Source organism: Ambystoma mexicanum, chromosome 4p, assembly GCF_040938575.1.
Source record: "Ambystoma mexicanum isolate Mex_15411 chromosome 4p, UKY_AmexF1_1, whole genome shotgun sequence".
NCBI classification, from domain to species: domain Eukaryota; kingdom Metazoa; phylum Chordata; class Amphibia; order Caudata; family Ambystomatidae; genus Ambystoma; species Ambystoma mexicanum.
Window position 1 is genome coordinate 792,527,967 of NC_090927.1, and position 20,842 is coordinate 792,548,808.

Sequence of the window (20,842 nt, forward strand, 5' to 3'; positions counted from 1 at the left end):
GTGGCCAGTATGCAACCTCTCGTAAGATTTCTAATGTCGTATGAAACCCCTGATGACCGGCTGTGGCTGCATCATGGGCGTGATTTAGCATCAGGCTTTGGAATGAGGTAGGGACCACCCACTGGTCACAGCCAGATATGGATCTTCTCACCAACAAAACGTCTTGGATTCGGAACATTTTTGGACATTTCATCAACAATTCTGAGGTCCTCTTTCCCAATGCAATCAGTATCCGTCAGGGGAAAGAGGTGACCAGATCATCAACATTTTCTATACATTTTCCATGTTTTAGTGGTTTATTATTAGCACATAGCATGCCTCTGGTTTTCCAATTAACAAGGTGCTCCACGAACCCGTTCCGGACATAATCTGAATCAGTGATTATGACCAGTTTGTTGAGTTAGTGTTGGACAGCAGTGAGGATGGCTTGATGCACAGCCATCAGCTCTGCCACTTGACTACTACGGGGACCGATTTTGTACCCAGTGGAGGGTTCTGGGGCATCATTCACACATACATTCCCCACACCGGCCACTAGTTCCTTTTCCCCGTTGTTGTCAACATGGTAGGAGCACCCATCCACATAGACAGTGGGCATTCCCTCACACTTGTCTTCTTCATAGACTTTGTGTGGGGAATTGAGGTTCGCCTCCATGTTGTCCTTGATTTTAAGACTTTCGTTCTCAAGACATTTTTCTCTGGCACAATCATGCAAGTCAGCCAGACCTTGCGTGAGGGGACTCTTCTTGTTTTGGCCATATCTGACCTCCACAGGAAAGCCTTGCATTGACAGAATCCAGGAAGTAATTTGGGAATTACTCACATTCTGTCACTTTGAAGATATTGCAGAGGCTGGTGGGGAGTCTCCACTATGATGTGTTCCCCCAGGATGAACGGGCGGTAATTTTTCAATGCCCACACCGTTGCCAGGAGTGCCTTCTCACAATCGTTGAATTTTTCCTCCACAGAGGATAAAGTCTTACTCGCATAGGAGATTACTTTATTGACCTTGTCATGCTTTTGGTATAATACTGCAGTCAAGCATGTATTTGAGAACCCCATCTCCAAGAAGAACTCCTTGTTTTTGACCGGGTAAGCTAGGCAAGGCGCTTGTGAGAGGCTTCTTTTGAGTTGTCTTACTGCCTCGCCTTGTACCGGACCCCAATCCCACTTGACCCCCCCTTCAAAAGATGGATCAGGAGTCTTGTGATCTCTGCGTAATCCTCAATTAACTTTCTGCTGTAATTAGTCAGTCCAAGGAGGCTCCTTAGCTCACGCAGAGTTGTAGGGTCTTTTCGTTTCCGGAGTGCTTCTACTTTCTTTTCCTGGGGACAGAGACCCTCAAGAGTTATGTCATGCCTCAAGAAGTTGACATGGGTCCTGCACCACTGTGCCTTTTGAAAAGATAGTTTTGCTCTGGCAGCCCTCAACTATGTCAGAACATAACGGATCTCCGCTATGTGTTCCTCCATAGTTGAGCTTTTGATTAGGACATCATCTACATAGGCCAGATTACCCCTTTCACCCAAGTCGGGCGTGGCCTTATGCAAGAAGATATTACATTCATTGCCAGAGTTGATGTATCCAAAGGGAGTACGGGTCCAAGTGTACTGCTGCCCCTCGAAGGTAAAGGCCAGCTTGTATTGTTCGGCCCTACTGACAGGTACTGTCCAGTACCCATTGGTCAAGTCAAAGGCAGTGTATACCTTTGACCCCTGGATATGGGCCAGCCCTTAGTCAATGTAGGGAAGAGGCCATCGGGAAGTGTGGACCCGTTTGTTTAGCTCCCTTATGTCAGCACAGAATCTCCACTGGCCGTTTGGTTTAAAATTCCCCAGCACCAGATTATTGAAGGTGCTGTGGACTGGACGAATTATCCCACGGGACTCAAGTTTTTTAATTATTTCTGTGAGGGACTCCATGGATGAGAGATGCAAGCAGTATTGCTTCAAATACACTGGAGTCATACCAGGGTCTGTGGGAATTGTTGTTGTATAGATTTCGGTGCGACTACAGTCATATGGGTCTACCGCAAAGAGATCCTGAAAATCTAAGAAAACTTGTTTGAATTTTTGCTTTTGCTCCAGAGTCTCACAGGCATCAGTTAGGTTGACTCTCTCTTCAACCATTTGCCTGAAGCCCGGAAAGACTTCTGGGTTGGCTATCTCAGCAGCCTCTTCCAGCTGGGTGGAGAAGTCCCTGGTTAAAGTACTGACTTGGACTGATCTGACCTGACCTGAAGTCACAGATCACCTCTTCCTTACCATAAGGGCAGGAAGAGTACACCAGGATATTCCCCCCATGCTGCGTGAATATCCTGTCGGGTGTTGTGTCATTGTCGCTATCACTGTCAAAATAGTCATTGGGGATTGGTCCTATAAATTCATTACCTAAATCTATGGAAAAATGTCAGCAACACCGTCATTCGAATAATGGTGCCTGCGCCCAGAGTGATACTCCTAAGGTCGCTGTTATCCACCACTATTGGAATGGTGTTGTGTTCTGTATTGACTAGTGGTCTTGGGTTTAACCCCAACCCTTGCTGTTGGAGACGGGCATTGAGGTGAACATAAGCGTCAGGATTTTGCAGTTTCTGTCCTCTTTTAATTTTTACTTCAAGTGGAAATAGTCGGTCCTTTCTGGGATGGTGACTTCCTCTCCAATCTGAACTTCAACTGCATATGGCAGCAGTTGAGCTGACTGAAATGCTTTCTCTGGATCATCAAACTCCATGGGATTACCTGCAAATCGGGACCAGGCTTTGAAGTTTATTAGGTCCAAACTAATGGCAAAGTGATTGAGAATGTCACTGCCTAAATAAAATGCAGCAGGGACATCTCGCACGACCCAACAATTATGGACTATGATCTTGTTGCCTATGGAAATTTTGAACATACACCTGCTAGGCAGGAGATGTTTGGAATTGGGAGTTTTCAGGTCCATCTCCCATTTGTCTATCAATTTAAAGGTGGGAATGGCTGGATCTTTTGGGAGTTTTTGGAACATGGCTTCGCTGATGAAGCTCTTACCGTTGTTCACGCACACTCGGGAGAGAACAGAGTCCTTCCCTCATTTAACTGAATAGGGATGAATAACTGTTCTCCAATGTTCTGAATGTCAGCCAAGCTTTGAGCTGCTTTTTCATCATTTTGGACTATGGAAGTGGGATTTTCTGATTGTGAATTGGTATAGAATTTCAGAGTATTTCCTTCCAGTGTGGAATGCCACTTGAGACTGGAAGGAAGTCTGATTTTCAAAAATAGAGAGGACTTCCCATCACCAGTTTGTTGTCCTTCTGCAATTACTGTCACATCAGGGATTTTGTTGTTTTGCAAATGGAATTCAATTTGGTCAGGTTTTTGTTCAACCATGTGGCATGTGCCATTTAAACTAACATTGTTGACGCTATGTTTTAATTTTATTGGTCGGTTAGTCTGGGTCCAGAGGACCTTGTTTACGCAATCTATTACGGGAGACAATCTACGCAAGATGTCACTCCCCAGTAAACATGGTGTGCCCTCTGGAGTCACAACTATGGCCGGGTGTTTCACCTTGTGTCATCCAATTTTAATTTCCAAATCCACAGTCCCCTCGACAGGAATTTCATTCCCATCGAAGTTCTGAAGTTGTCCAGGAAGAGGGGTGAGAGGGATCTGGTATCTCTTCCCCCTTCCTGAATTCAGGTGATCAAAGGCCCCTTTTGACAGGAGGGTAGCTTGGGATACAGTGTCCACCTGTGCCAAATATGTACATTGCCCTTGTATTTGGACTGGGGCATAAAATCTTCCATCCTTCTCCTCAAGGGTGCAAAGATAATGTGCATTTTGGGCCTATTGGGGGGTTAATTTCTTTACTCTTGATTCTGACACAGGGTAGTTTGGGCAGGATTTGGTGTGAGAGCTTGGGGATCTGTAAGAAAAAGGTTGCAGTTGGATATTGGGGGAGTTTTGGGCTCCCCTGGGTCTGATTCTGCGCTGCCCCCCCTTTTTGGAGGCAGTCCCCAGAACATGTTTGGGCAAGGTGGCTTTCCAAGCAATCATTCTGGGGTTCAATGATGGGTGGTTTTAACTCAGTCCCAACATTTACCCAGTCTTGATTAGGATCTCTTGGGACCCATTTTTCTTTGGGAGGAGTTCCTCCATCCCTGAAGGAGAAGATCCTTTTCCCCAGAGTCCTCTGAGGACCCCTCTCCTTCAAATTGGAAGACACTAACCACCTCCACAAAATGGCTCTATTTAGGCCCTTTATTTCTCCTACCCGCCCTCTGTTCCTTAGGTTGCAGACTTTCGGGGGCAGGAGATTCTGGTTCCGGTTCCTGTGTGTCCAGGGGCTTTTCACAAGTGGGGTAGGAAGCTTCCTCTAATTCTTTACACCCCCCTTGCCCTTGTGCCTCCTTCCTTGGAACCGGTGGGTTGTCTGGGTTCTCTCCCCGTCATTGGTCTGGAGTACCAGACCCTTGATTTGATGGGTTCTGAGTCGCCATGCTCATCTGAAGGTTCTGTTGAGCCCTCAACATGCGACCCAGATCCTGTGACAAGTTCTGGTCCTGGCGCTCCAGTTGGGTCACCCGCTCTGGCTGGTACGGGGTCTCTGATCCATCCTGGGTGGATCACGGGAAGGGTAACTGTCCCTTGTCCAAAAATACCCTTGGTTTGGATAGTTCTGGTAACCCTCTATCCTTGGCCTCCCCTCTCCCGGATTGGGCTGTCTGGGCTGTTTTGTGGGTTCAAGTTTGGCAGGTACCGGGGTAAGAAGCTCAACCCGGCATTTGGGGGTTTACTGCCCTCCTGGGGAAAGTTAGGAGGGAAGTTTCCTGGGTTGGTAGCTACCTGGTTGGATCCCTCGCTTGGGCTCGGGGAGTCCACACATAGCCCAAGATGGGTCAGTTGCCCTTATAACAGGGGCTGATATAATCAGGGGAGTTAGGGGTCCCATTTGTGGGATTACCTCCCTGACTACCTTTTTGGGATTGGCCCGAGGGCCTTCTGGGTCTTTGGTTAGGAGATGGATTCTGGACAGGAATATTTTTAGGCCCCCCATCTCCAGATCAAAAATGGGGGCAACCTTCACCACTGCCACCTTAGCAGCAGCAGTGGTGTTGGCTGGTTAGGGGTTTTTTATTTGTATTTTTATTCTCTACCGGTTTCTGCACTTCATAAATGCGAGTCGCCTGTTCAATGACCCAGTCTAGTGATCTCTTCTCGTGAAAGTGCCTCACCAGTTGGGTCATGATGTATTTGGGGAGTGCATGAAAGAAGGTATTAATGAACTCCCTACTGTCTGTGCGCACCCTCCTGGTGGTTTGTGCAAAGGCACGTTTTAGTTCTTGCACAAATTCTTGTGGGGCCTGGTCTTCCCCATCCTGCAAATTGTAGGCCGCCTTGCGGGCCTCTTGGGTGTTCCTATGTACAGATTTTTTTTTTAAGATGGCCGCCCTATAGGTGGACCATCTTGAGTGGTTCTGATCCTCCAGCCCCGCAAAGAAGCGGGAGTATTCAGGGGAAAATGTCCACTTGATATATTGGATGCAACTCTGGCTATCTTTCAGGTGGAAAGTATCCATCATTTGCTCGTACAACTCAAGGTTCTCCAAAACGGAATACTTGGCATTCTTGTGAGAGGGAGTTATGATGTTCCTAATTACCTTGGTCTGTTTCAGGGGATCTTTTAGTAGATCCCTCTTAATTTTGTTGGCCTTTTTAATCTTAGTCACCCGTGTCCACTCATCCTCTGACTCAGAGGCACTGCTACAGGAGGTGGCGATCTGATCCTCTAGGCTCTCCCTCATTCTGCGAGCTTGAGAATGGGTGGCAGAATGTGGGGCCTAGTTTCTTGATGCCTGTGGTGCTCAAAAGGGTCTTCTGACTCTCCCCTGCTCCCAGGATTGGCTGAGTATCCCCCCCACTGCCCTAGCTGGGGAGAGGTCTTTAAGATTCTCTTTGTGGGCCTAGTTTCATGGAGTTTCCCACCAGATTTGACAAACTGATCCTTTGGTAGGCGGTATTTTTGGGGATCCAGTTCCCCGATTCTCCCCTCACTGGAGTCCTCCTGATCAGAGGGGCTAGCCCTAAGATTTGGGAATCTGTACAGAGACGCCCGCCCATCCATTTCTGGGAGGCGCTGATCTGTCAGACCCATGTTGCCAATTCTGCTGAAGTATACCATCTCTGTGGCCCTTGGTTGATATGAGCCAGTGGACATGAAGGCGGCAGAGTCCATGGTACTGAAGGGGGTAGAGTCCCTGATTGCAGGATTCCTGATGTTATGCTCAGGGGTTTCTCTGTCCCGTCTTACCTCTTTCCTTTCAGCCCCTATTCCCTGGTGACATGCAAAAATCTGACTCTTTTGCTCCTCTATTAAGGCCTTACTAGTCTCAATGATTTGCTCTTACATGGCTATCTGTTTATGGAGCCTATCATTCATTTCACTGAGAGCCTCATTGTCTCTCTGTGCTTGAATGGAAATACTGGGCCAATTTTTGCTGCAGGAGACTCACCTCCTGAGTTTTGTCATTATTGGTCTGGATGTTCCTTTCCAGAGCATCCTCCACCCGCCTGGTGTTCTCTAGTAGATTTGCATATTTGGTTTTAACTTCACTAAACTCCTGGAAGGCCAGCTTTCTTTCCTCTAACTTAGTTTTTAATTGGCTAACTTTCTGGCCTAAGGCGTCCCTCTCCTGACTTAGAGTGCCCCTTTGTTCAGCCAGATCGTCCCTCTGTTTTTTAAATGCTCTGGACTTCTGGCGCTCCTCATCAAATTCTTCTTGGGAGTGGATGTCTTTAATAATTAATTTATTATTTTCCGCTTTCAAGGATTCTAGATGGTTTTGTAGGGTGACTACCTGCTCTGTGCAGGCTCTATTAAAGTTTAATTGTTGCTCCAGTTTCTGTTGACTCTGTTGTACAGTGTCAACCCTTTCCTGACATTCATCTTTCAGGGCCTGTATTTGGGTGTCTTGCTCTGCATTCTTTTGCTGAAAGAGAGCCAGATCTTCCTTTAATTTGTTAATATACTGCCTAGCTTCTGTCTCAGATTCTTGGCTGCTCTTCAGTAGCCTTTGCTCTGCAGATTCAGCTCAGTTTGGATTTTCTGTAGTGTGTCCCCTTGCTTCTTTGCCAGAACTATATTTTCGGCATGCTTTTCCTGTATTATTCATATGTGAAGGTACAGGTAGGCCGCTACTTTGGCAATTGTACACTGTTCCTCTTTTATTTGTGGGGCCATGTACAGTTCACTAAGCACTTGGTGTAATGGGCCCTTGTCCTGCCATTTATCTAAGTCTAGGGCAGTGACCTGTTCTTTGATTTCTTGTAGCCAGATCTGCTCTTTCTGTTCTGGCCACTCACCCCTGACAAACAGTTTGTGCAGGGGGTGTTCCTTAGCAATGTTATCTCTACTGGGATCGGCATTTTGGAAATATTAATTTTCTTATGACTTATTTCAGGGTTAACTTACTTTTACAAACAAACCTGATTTTTGGAGTATTTATTTTGAGAGGTGCTTGTACAGTGTAGCACAGTACCCCAACCCAGCAAGGTGTCTGTACCCTGCAGGCTAGTATGCTGTGTTAGACTGTCATGGGTGGTATTTCGAATTCAGAAGGATTTCAATCAGGCACACGCCCAGGTCTCGCCTAGCGTTTAGTGTGCAATGTGTGTCTATAAGTTCAATATTCTGAATGATATACCGCCCATATCAAACCTGTTCAAAATACCCCCCAGGTCACAGTGTACCAGGAATTAGTCAAATGAGAACGCCCCTTCCACCTCCGTCGAGGAATAAAAGTGATGCCAGAGTGTAGCAAAAACTTTAGGTGATGAGATGCATGATTATTTGACATGTATGATCTCTAGTATTTCATTCATTATATAATCAAGTCAAGCATCAGGGGGGTCGGTCTAAGAACATAGGAGAAGATAATTCAGCAAACAACACAAGTGAACTATTATAACCACCTAAATTTTATGTTGTGGACCTGGTGTTGATTAAAAGTTTTACCAGGAAGAGTTGTTTTCATGGCCCTTTTGTTATCGAAGAAGTTCCCCTTCTGATGCCAAGGTACAAGGAAGAAGAGCTTGGGTGCACCTGGGCGATGTGAAGATTTATAAAGGCAGGACATTCCCTCCAACGGTTAACGATCCAGAAGCAAGACAAGAAGAATTTCCACGTGTGTAGACTTGATCGATGACCAAGAAGAAGGACGATAAAACAATGAGTGATTAATGTGTGCTCAATTTGGACTGGAATTCAATAGGCACTCCTAATACATATTTTAGCAGGTTGTTAAGGATTTCAATCAGGCACACACCCAGGTCTCGCCTAGCATGTAGTGCGCAATGAAATATTTATTTGTGTCTATAAGTTCAATATTCTGAATGATATACCACTCATATCACACCCGTCTCAAAATACCCCCCAGGTCACAGTGTACCAGGAATCAGGCTAGTTTGTAAAGGTAATTATTTATTTATTTATATATATATTTATATATATATTTATATGTATGGGGCAGCAATCACCAAGGGGTGACAGTACAATTCAGAATATAAGTAAAGCAATTGAATTCACTTATAATAATGCAGAATACCCGTGGGATATTATGAAGGGTTTGGGATTTTCAAAAGACACAAAGACAAAAAGGATTTTCAAGACATGATTAGTCTTACAAAAAATCAAAGCAAGGTATCAGACTCGTGTGACACTACTACAAGTTCTTAAATTAAAGAGAGGATGGGTGGAGATTGGGATAAGACAAGGCAATATACTATGGGTTACTATTCTTCCTGTTGATACTTACAGTCCTTTGTAATTAAAATGGACCGTCAGGGTACTGGTCATTGGATCGGGTCAGGTCTACCGGTAGCAGGGCACTTTTGGCAGGATTGGATCAGCAGTGCAGTTCTGGTCAATTTTGGACTGCACCTCAGACTGGATTTGGATCAGCCCTTCTGGTAACTGGACACGTTAGATTAGCGTGTTTGCGAGTTCAGTAGGCAAGCTTGAATGGTAGCAAGCCACACTGGATCAGAATTAAATTCCCTTTAAGTTTGGGATGATTAAAATTGGATCTAGCTAGAAAGAGTTCAGCAATGCTAGAGTCTGGATTCTCAAAGAAATCTGGAGTCAGCTACAAGGCGAAGAGTTCTGGACAAGATGAAGAAATCAGGAACAAGATGCTGCGCGGAAATCTGGATGTTTTTCTCGAAGCAGTGTGTCTATGTGGGGTGAAATCCTATATTTATTCATCACAAAGTTTATGTTGTGTGCAGAATTTCAAAACACGCCCCCACGGCTATGAGTGGCCACAGGCACTTACCTGGTTTTGGTTGGCAGTCAGAACAGAGCTGTCATCTTCATGATGGGATTTAGGAACTCCCATATTGATTTTGACCAAAACTTTTGCACAAATGTACATTTCTAAAATTATGTCTCCTAATAAAATCAGACATATACTTTTCATATTTGATGGGTTATATTTACATTCACTCCCCATCTCTGTGCGAGCTTTCTTTCTCATTCTATAGAATTTTATCGATTTTAATTATAACAGTTCAGATTAACAATTTCTAATGCAATACATATCTGGGCGATGACCTCTGGAACATGGGTATACAATCTCATATTTGCAACATTAATAGTTTTGCCATAATCAGGATTTTCCTGTATTTTGGCTTCTTAGGTAGCATAATGTTCATTAACGTCTTCACAGCAAAGGCCTAAACTTAGGTTAACATCTAGCAAATTTTATCTTTATCCTCCTACAGATTGTACAGTTAAAAAAGTTTCTAACTTAACCATCATAAAGATTAAAAAAGTCCCATCCGTTTTTTTTTCTTTGTAACTCCCCTTCAAAGGCAACAGCTGTCACAGTCCTTTGATCATTGAGGTGTGTGCTCTTCCTGGAGAGGGTAGCTCCCCTGTAGAGATCAGTGAGCAGCTTGTCCTTTGTTCTTGGCTCAGCCACAGACAAAAGTGTGATGAGTCCATTGTGCTCCTTGTGGTCAATATGCAGGAACCTCCAGCAGCCATTAATCCTTCCTGTGGCAAGGTAATGTCAAACTGAAGTCTCAAACTTTCCCAGGCTGGCCACTGTCCAATCAGAATTAAGCAGTTACTTAACTCCAACACTGGGTTGCTTTAAAATTCACAATAAAGTCTTTGCTTTAACACATATAAAAATAAACACAGTTTATAAGTTATTTGGACATATAACAGAATTAAGCCTTGCACAAACATGCTTTAAATAGCGAATTTTGCAATTTATTCAGGAAAAAGGAACACTTTTAAACTGGGTTTAACATCTAGTTTTCTTATGCAGCTGTCAGGCAGGGAGGCCTGGATTCCTCTGACTGCACTGGAATGACTGAAATTAGCACCAAAACCACACTGTGAAGGTTTGCAATTGATTAGAAAACTGGATTTTAAAAACATTTTCGGATTTTAGCCCTTCTGTGGCCTTGCTTCATGTGACAGATGACAGGTGACAGCACCCACTGACATTCTCCTGCAGGGAGTTCTGTTTTTGCACCAACTTTGACTGTGTGTGTGTGTGGCAGGGTGATGTGTCCTTTTATGATTTGTGAACCATGCACAGTTTTGCAGATTTGCCGCACACAGGTGTTAGTGCCTCAATCTTTGGCAGTTTCTTTCTCCCATTGTCAAAGGGGTGCAGTGGCATGGGTAAAAATATTCCACAAGGTAGTGCAAAGACTTGCAGGGAATTCCAGGATTTTTAAAATGAACTTTTAGAAAATATATTCAAGTAGAGAATAATGAATCAGTGTCATGACTAAACGTCAGTTCTTGATTAGAAATGGGAAACAAGACCAGTATCCAGATTCATTTAATACAGAATATTTGTTTTAAGTGATCAAAGATATGGTACGTGCCGACAGTGACGTTCATCGGCTTGTGGTTGCTGTCGTTGTGTTCATACTTCAAGCTTACCGTGCTCTTATTAGAAGAGACGTTAGTATTCACAAGTTCTTACAGGATCCTAAAAGAGGTCCAGTTATAAGAAGACTCCTTATTGCTATAATTAAACACATTTAATTGCAAATATAAAGAACTTGATGATTGTATTAAAAATGACTAATTAAGAGAATGGAATGAATATAGAGAATGAAGAATTTCAACAAGCAATAGGATGGCGCGAGAATTGGATGCCCAGATTTCTATCTGTGATATACATTTGCATGATTGTTCTCATTCTGTACCTCATCTTTCACAGTCTTTATCATCTTAGCATTTCAGCTGGAGGAGATGTTCCTATGGTTCTCCCTACTCTGAAAACAGATAAAGAAAGGCTTTTTGATTACTGTAGGTATTTTGGAAGACACAAAAGAAATGCAGAGGAAGATAGTGAAGGGATAAATACCTGTCTTGGTAATACAGCTCACCTAGGGAATAACATGTGGTACCAACACATGAAAAAAGTGGGGGGAGAAAGCATCTAAGGTGGGTTGCTATGTCTGCTCTATCATCCCCTATGACATGAATACAGTAAGGACTTTCATTGCAAGAGACGTTCCAAAGCACGATGCAAAGTGCCTCAGCCATCTGGCAACATGTACTACTCATAGAAAAATTCCAGGAAAGTTGGGCAACCTTCCGATGCAGATCAAAATGGTTGTTTCCATACCAGGATGACTATACCAAAACTCTAAAAATGGATAAGGAGCCTGGATGGAAAAGCAAGATGCTTGTGTATCCTGCAGCAGGACAAAATGAGGTGATAATTGAAGAAATTAAGAGGATGAATTGTCCTGATGTGACAGAAATAGCTGAATCACCTGGATGTTGGGAGCAAACTCAGTTATTGATCTATGGATGAGTGAATCCCAAGAAAGGATAGGAAGACGGAATGATGTCCTGTGCAGCTCGTCTGCTGAAAACAGATTACGTGCAAGAAGTACAGAAGGTGAATGATGGATGCTTGAAGTCATGGACCAAGCACTCCAAACAACTGACATGGGTAGAAGACGAAACAGGCCCAGTTGTAATCCCATTGGTTAATGCAACCCCATTGGTTAATGCAACACTATGCTTCCGAAGACACAGAAAGAATCACGTGGGATATAACAAAGAATGCGAAACCACAATTGATGTTCCCAGGATGCGAGAAGGGACAGCCGTCCTTATGGACCAATATTGGGCTTGTGGATTTAGAGCCTATATGAGATTACCCAAGGATTGGGGCGGAGTATGTTCCTTGGTGCTGATTCATGTTACAGTGTTAGTGATTCCTCAAAGTGACCTGAACATTGGTGAATTTCCAAAGGTGGATGCCCATTTGAGAAAAATAAGATAACTTGAGCTGCTGTGTCAGACAAAAAGAGAACATTATTTCTCAACCAAATCAATACCTGATATGACTCCATTCCTGAGGAGCACAGGTTGTTCAGTAAGACTGCTTCGAAACTGACAACTATCTTCATGCCTGGCATCCAAACTGTGACAAATGCCAAGTGGTTACAAATCACTAGGTGGGAGCTTCTGCAGACAATCAATGCTAACATAAAGGTATTAACGCTATTAAGGAAGAGCTGAGTGCCATACAATTGATGACCCTTCAGAACCGATATGTCCTTGATATGATCACAACGATGGAAGGAGAGGTTTGAGCCAAAATCTGGCCATCATGTTGTACATTCACACCTTCTCCTGATGAACAAAATGGAACCCTGACAGAGGCCATAACATTGTTAACAGACCTGCACAACAAGATGGAAGATGAGACAGATGATATGGAAAACGACAGCTGGTTTGCCTCCTTGTTCCTATGGATTCCCTAGTAGTTGGCAAATATATTCAAGATTCTTGGAGTAATATTGGTGCTGGTGATGTTTGGGTGTTGTGTAGTCAGGATAGTGATTGCCCAATGCAAGAAAAGGGCAAAGAAGGTGGTAGGGATGAAGAGCATGATCAATGTCATCCTGAACCAAACACCAAGGAGCTGACTGATGATACTGTCATGAAGTACATAGAAGTCATTGTAGCACCTTAGGGAACGTAATTCCTGTATGCAAAGAATCATAAGAAGTATGTGGGACAATGGGTCTATTGCAGTTTCCGGAATTTAAGGAGGTCCGACTCAAGTCTGAGAGGGGCAGGGAGCAGTGGGTGAAGTGAGCGGGAGGGGTTGGGAGTGGTGCTCCTCTAGTTTTTGAAATTAGGTTTTACTGCTCCTATACTTTTATTTTAAAAAGAAACCATTCCGGAATGGTTCAGTTTTAAAATAACAGTGTAGGAACAAATTGAAACTTGTTCTTTCAGTGCACTACACTGAATGTTCCCTTAGACAGCAGGTGCATGTGTTTGAGGGTTTGTATTGTGTGTGGGAGGCGGTGTAGTGATGGGGTTTGTGGGGAGTGGGTGCAGGCTAGCAGGGAACCTAGTTCCACTACTTCTTTTCGTACACTTCGACCACTGGCAGGGAGGCTATTCCAGAGGGAGGCACCAGCCGAGGAGAGAGACCTGCCCTCCACTTTCTGCTTGAAGAAGCATTTGACAGTCAGAGAGTTGGGGTTAGAGGAGAGTAGGGCTCCACTAGGGGAGTATTTAGGGAGGGAATGTTGGAGATAGTGTGGTCCCAGGCCCCAGAAGGCCTTGTGGATGATGCAGATGGTCTTGAATTTGATCCTTGCAGCCACCGGGAGCCAGTGGATTGATTTTAGTGCTGGAAATACAGTCACTGGGCTTTAGGCCAAGGATTAGTTTTGCAGCCCTATTCTGGATTAGCTGGATTGGGTGAAGGGAGGAAAGATGGAGGTTGAGAAAAAGGCTGTTGCAGTAGTCCAGCCTGGAGAGGACCAGGGCTCTGGAGACATTGAGCTTTCGGGGGAAGGTGAGAAAAGGAAGAATGCCTCTGAGGAGGTGGAGCTGGAAGTGGGACTTCTTGGTAAGGTCCATGATGTGAGTGGTGAAGGGGAGAGCAGAGTCGAAGATGACCCTAAGGTTTTTGACCTCACATGATGGTGGGGGATGAAGGCCCAAAAAGGTGGCCAGAGGGTTGGAGGAAAAGAGGGTGCAGGTGTCCCGCTGAAGAGAATCTCTGTCTTACTGGCATTGAGACCGAGATTATTCACTGCACACTATGCCTGAATGGCGGTCTGACAGCCTGGGCTGAGAGAGGAGGAAGAAGAGGGGGAAGTAGAGGGAAGTTTTAACTAAAGCTTTGTGTCACCGGCATAACACTAGAAATGAGGAGAGAAGGAGGAGATCAGGTGAGCAGGAAGGGCAAGGCAGATATTGAAGAGCCATGGTGATAGGACAGAGCCCTGGGAGACGGCACAAGTAGAGAGGGTGGTGGAGGAGAAAGGGCCCATTTGCAGCTGGGAATGGCGGGTAGTGAGTAAAGAGGTCAGTCAATCCCTTGTCTGGTCAGTGATGCCGAGGGTGTCACAGAGTCATTTTATATGGATGTAATGGTTGGCCGTGTTAAGTGCAGAGGAGAGATCGAGGAGAATGAGAACAGCAGGAGAGTTGGAGTTCAGATTTGTGAGCATGGTTTCACAGATGTTCAGGAGAGCAGTTTCCATGCCTCTGGATGCCTGGAATCTACATTAATGGTCATGAAGACAATCAACAAGATCAGTGTGGCAGGTCAGCTGGGGAAGGGTCAACTTCTCCAAGAGTTTACCCAGGAAGGGGGTAGTAGAGCAAGGGATCATGGGAGTCATAGTCTAGAACATCTGCAAAGCCACAGTTTGTAAACTGCTGCCCTAGGCTACATAGGCGTTCTTCCCACCCATCACAAAGTAGTGTGATTTGGTATTAAAAGTCTTGAACTTGATATTTTTCTCGTATGTGCTCTGTTCCCGACTTTGTTACACTTAACAGCCTACTTACTATATCAAGCACCTGTAACTGATTGGACAGTTACATGTTTGGTCCGCTAGAAAACTGTCAAAAAAATAAATATTGTGATAAATACAACTGCTAACATTGGGTTTAGAAGCAAGTGAAATGCCATTGGTGGGTGCACCCATTATACTGCTTTCAAGTTGTCCCTTGTCTGCACATATTTCCCACACTGACACATGTAATAAAGACCAGAGCAGAAAGCACCACGCTGCCCCAAAGCTCCGATGACAGAGGGGTTAATGCCTGTGTTTATTATAGCTAGCAAATGTAACGCACAGTTTGTCTGTGGTCCTGCCTTAGGTTAAGTCTTGCCATTTGGGAGATAATGGTGCATATTAGATGGATTGCGCGCAGACTGGGAATGTGTCTGGAGCAGGCGCTCTGCTGGGTGTTGAAAGATAACGAGGCCATTTACTGAATATCATATTGGTGGCCTTTGACACTGAGTAATGCATCCAGACCTGTTCCTCGTATATCACATATGTAACGCCTGGCAGGACACTTTACTTCTTAATAAAGCGAGTGTTTTAGCTGGACGCTTGATGCATGAAAAATGTGTTATCACCGCCTGGCACTGTACAATACAATTACACTGGCAATTACACTGGCATTGCTCTATTTAAACACCTAGCCTAAATCCACGGGGTTTGATAACTGTGCGCCCGAACTTTACTTAATGTCAGATAATATCCACACATTACACAATGCAGGTCAACCTTTTCAAAGCTTGCCCATCCAGACTGTCTGGCAAAAATGTGTATGGCTTAGGTGTGTACTTGCAAGACCTGATTTACAAAAAAACATTTTTATAAATCAGCCCCTAAAATACAAGGCACCCAGTAAAAAGGCTCAAAGAACCGGCGGGAATAAAACACCCCCACAGTTATTTCAAAAGCATTCCCAAAGCCCTTAACTGGGCTTTGGTCATTTTTGGGAATGAGGATTTCAATGTTGTTGCCTCGGGAACACCAAACGCAATGCATCTTGGGAGACAGTCTCTAGATTTTGTGCAGCCAGAATTTTGCAAGTGTAAATTCCAGTTCCAGGTTTTCCAGTAGATCAACATGGAGCAGCTTTGCTAACAGAGCGTCTGGATGCATAGTATTCAGCATCTCAGGGTTAGAAAGTGAAGGTTCAGGTTCCAGGTCTTTGTGAAGTTCAGCACAGTGCATCTTGGCATTAGCAGTGTCTGGCTGCATAGAATGTTGAAAGGTGATTGCATATTCCAGTGTTAAGTCTTTCAATAGCTGAACACACTTGTTGGCATATGTCATTTCTGCCACCAAAAAAAAAACAAATCTGTTTCTAAGAGCGCCTTCCCTTCATTGATTTAAAACAAACTTACTTGTGTACAGTTAATGATTCTGTTGATTCAAATAAGCAAAGAGATATTGTGAGAAATTATCATTAATTTGTTATGAACTCCTTATGTAGCCAATGGCCATATCATCAGTGGGCCTTCCTTGAGTGGCCCACAGCCATAACATCAGTGAGCCAAAACGTGTTACGAGCTATGCTCATTCCTCAGGGTTTATAAACATTTCTCGATAGTGGGTTAACCATTAGTTCCAAAATATTTCTTTTACTAATTTGATTAAACAACCGTGTGATGTTAGGATACAGCGTGGATTCTCATGTTACGTAGTTTGTAACTGGTTCCTGCTGATATCTTGATATACAGAAGAACCAGGCTTAGAGTCAGGAGCCTATCAGAACACAAAGAGGTGTGAGGGAATGGAGTACGTATATATTTACCCTGCTCTCCAAGCTTCAATCCTCAAATTAGGTATACAACCTTCAACATACAGACAACAGAGCTTGCAGGCAGCTTTCTGATTCAGGCAAGGGTAACTAGTTCCTCTGTAATTAAAAAACACATTTCTAGAAAATACCGATGATATATAGGAAAATTCAACCTAGTGAGCTAGATGTTCTCAAACAGCCCTTTAAGATGAGTAGCGGTACCCTGGAGATAGACGGGGATGCAGATGTTATTCATACATCAATAATCAAGACGACACAAATAGTTTGGCAAATGTTTGTCTGTTTTAATGTCAAGTATCTAAAACAGGGAGTACACCGAACATCAGCAATTGCTCGATACTCTGACTCTAACTACTTCATAAAAGACTGGGTTCTTATACCCATAACTGGTAATAATTGACGTGTTGACCTGCGTCATTACCAACGTCATCCTACGTGGCAAACTACAAAAACCTAACGGGAGGTGGGAATTGGTTCTTAGTGAATAACTAAGCATAGGTTCCATATCTGTATAGAGTAACGGAGAGAGGTAATTGGATGGTTAACATCAGATGGGGCAACTAAGCCCTCCCTTCAAAATCGCCACTATGACCGTCACTAAATGTACAACGTCCCATTGGCTACACAAGCTATAGGACCCCACACTAAGCGGTCCCCTACAATTGGTTGGCTTCTAACCCTGTCAGTACTTTTCCACCTACGTCAGCAGCACGCAGACTGAACAACCAGGTGCGGGTGAGCTCGTCTTTGCACCAGCTTCCCACCAATTAGCATATCATCCATCATCACCTCAATGGTCCAGTGTCAATTAGTGCTTTCAAGTTGGCCTTGAGTTTGTACTGTTCTCTGAGAATTTATAAGGAGTTGTCAGGAATTCAGCTCAACATTCTTGGAGGAAATGGAGAATGAGTCATTCTCGTTACCAACAATGGAACTCAAGATGGTGCCTTAGCGTCATCTCCACAAAACACTTGCCGCTCTATTCTTTTCCAACATGGCGACCACGTCTTCCCATTCTATATCTTTCCTCTCTATGGTTTGGGAAGATGCATCGCTTCTGTTCGCTGCACCGTGCCTTGCCGGTGTTTTCATGCGTTTCAGCAGCTTAGCCTCTTGAGACTTCACTAAGCCTCTCTCTCCTTTTTTCTGCGCCCGCGCGTATCTGTTTTGTGTTCCTTCCTCGACTTATTCCACCTTTCCTTACCTTGCTTATTTCCTTTCTCCTCGTCTTGTTTCCTTGTTCCGTGCACTTGTGTTCAGATTTCCTTTTCTTCCGCTGCTTATTCTTACCTCGTTTCTCTCCCTCCCTTTCCTCTCCGTCTGCTATTCTTATAGCTTTGAGTACGGCCAGGCTTCTTCCCGTGTCGGTGCTCGTTCCTGAGTGTGTTTACACTCTTCCTCTCCTAGCGGAATCTTCCTACTTACACGAATACTTGGAATCATTCTTCCTCTTCAGCCTGCAGTACATGCCGTCCTTCCTCAGCATTTTCCATTGGACTTTGGAGACACCATCCTCCAGGAATCGGATTTGGGTTTTCTTCCCCAAGAGGGTTTCCCCAGGGTGCTGCCCCCGGGGTGCACTGAGTCCAGTTTCTGGCCTCTGAACACTTTGGGGGAAGCACCTATTGCATCGGAATCAATTCTACACTTCTGCTGTTCTGGACAATTGTGAGTACTTACCGAATTGTAATAAAAAGTAACACCTAAAAAAGATAGAACAGCAGATGCAACAAGTAATGGCAGCCATGCAGAGTCTCAATACTGAAGTACAGACATAAATAAACGAAAATGCTACACTGAGACAAATGGTTGCTACCATGGCGGAAATTCCTCCAGGACCCTTGCCCATGGGAAAATACGACGGCAACCCTAAAAAACTAAAAGAATTCCTGGATTCATGTTTGGTTCAATTTACTTTGAAGTCCTCGTTTTTTCCCACGGATTGATCTAAAGTAAGCTTTTTGATTTCTAATCTCGCCGGCAGCGCTATTGCATGGGCTACACCACTAGTCACCACAAATAATCAGCTAATGTATTCATATGCAGGATTTACCAACAGTCTTCAAGCCATGTTTGGCAGAAAAGAATTAGTGGTGTGAGCACAAGAAAATCTACTTGATCTTAAGCAAGGGAACACTGATATCCTTACTTTCATCACACAATTCAAACAATTAGCCAATGAAACGGCATGGGCTGATGATGCCCTGCTGACCATTTTTCACAGGAATCTATGTGAAGAACTCAAGGATGAAGTCTCTAGAGTTCTGAGACCTCCAAATTTTGCGGAAATGGTCACTTTAGTACTTTAATTGGATTACTGCATACAAGAAAGAAATCTAGAAAGAAGAAGAGGGAAACCTCGTCCACCATTAGCACCTTACAAGTCGGATATTCCTAGGACCAGTAAGAACTAGGAACCCGGAGAACCAATGCAGTTGGGTATAGCCCGTGGACCGCTAACACCGGAAGAAAGACAAAGAAGAAGAACCTTAGGATTATGTATGTATTGTGGTTCCGATAAACATGTACTAAAAGACTGCCATCTGACTACTCCAAGACGTCAGTGAAACTACAACACCCACCCATGAAGGGAACCATGAGTGGGTCTTTGGTACAAAGTTCCCAGGAAACAGCCTCAACACATCAAAGGATGGTGGTGATCAATGTTTCTCTACAATTTCTAGATAAGCACATTCAACAAATTCCCATCTTAGTAGATTGTGGGGCAGCAGGATTGTTTATGGATTTCGAATGGGCATCTAGTAACAATATACCTCGGGTGGCTAAGACCCTGAGCTTGCCAGTTGAAGGAGTGGACAGGAACCCTTTATCATCAGGACCGATTAAAGAAAATACGGCTCTTCTTACCATGAAGATTTCCAGGCATGAGGAAAAGTTATCCTTTGATTTGATAAAGGCAGCCCATTATCCACATATACTCGGACTCCTGTGGCTTGTTAAACATAATCCATTTATCAATTGGACAGCAGGAACTTTGTTTTTGGGGTCGGAAAAATGCTTGCATTCCTGCCTACCTGAAGTAGTGGTGGGTCTGTATTCTACTACTACTTCCCTAGACAAAACCCTGATAATGTTGACCATTTCCAACCTGAACCTACTTCCAGAATGTTACCACAAGTACAGCTCTGTTTTTTCGAACGATGAATACAAGGAACTACCACCACACAGAAAGGACGACTGTTCTATTGATTTACTACCAGATGCGCAAGTACACTTTGGTCGTATGTACACTCTTTCTGTTGCCGAGAAGGCGGCCTTGAAGGAATACCTACAAACCAACTTGCGCCATGGTCTTATCACTGAGTCTAAAAGCTTGGCTCGAGCCTCTGTTTTTTTTATTCCTAAAAAGGATTGTAAAGAACTCCATCCTTGCATTGATTACAGAGGTCTAAACAAAGTTACTTACAAAGATCGATACCCACTGCCACTCATCCAAGATATTCTGGAAGCCGTACGAGCCACGTCTATCTTTACGAAGCTCGACCTTAGAGGGGCATATCATCTGATCAGAATAAAAAGTGGTGATGAATGGAAAACTACTTTCCGCACGCCTTTTGGGCATTATGAATACTGCGTGATGCCATTTGGGTTAGCAAATGCCCCTTCAGTCTTTCAACGCTTTGTAGATCACATATTTGCTGACTTTCTCCTTCATACTCTAATTGTTTATTTGGATGACATCCTCCTTTTTTCCAACAATCTACAAGAACATATGATCCATGTATCTGAAGTTTTAGAACGTCTTCACCAAAATCGGTTGTTTGCCAAAATTGAAAAATGTTCCTTCCATCTACCCAGCATACCATATCTGGGTTTCATTCTATCTGCAGAAGGAGCTGCCATGGATCCAAGAAAGGTAGAGGCTATCTACAATTGGAAGCCTCCGCAGAACATTAAGGGGATACAGAGATTCTTAGGGTTCACTAACTTCTACCAAAAGTTTATTCCAAATTTTTCTCGAATCATCAAATCCTTCACTCTTCTTCTTCAAAAAGGAAAGACTTTTATTTGGAATTCTGCCTCACAAAAGGCCTTTGAAGGGCTCAAAATTGCCTTCTCTACAGCACCGGTTCTACGGTTACCAGATCAGACTAAACCCTTTATATTGGAAACAGATGCTTCAGATTCAGCAATAGGAGGAGTACTTAAGCAAGAATCAGAAGAAGGATCGAAAATCCGGTTGCCTACATGT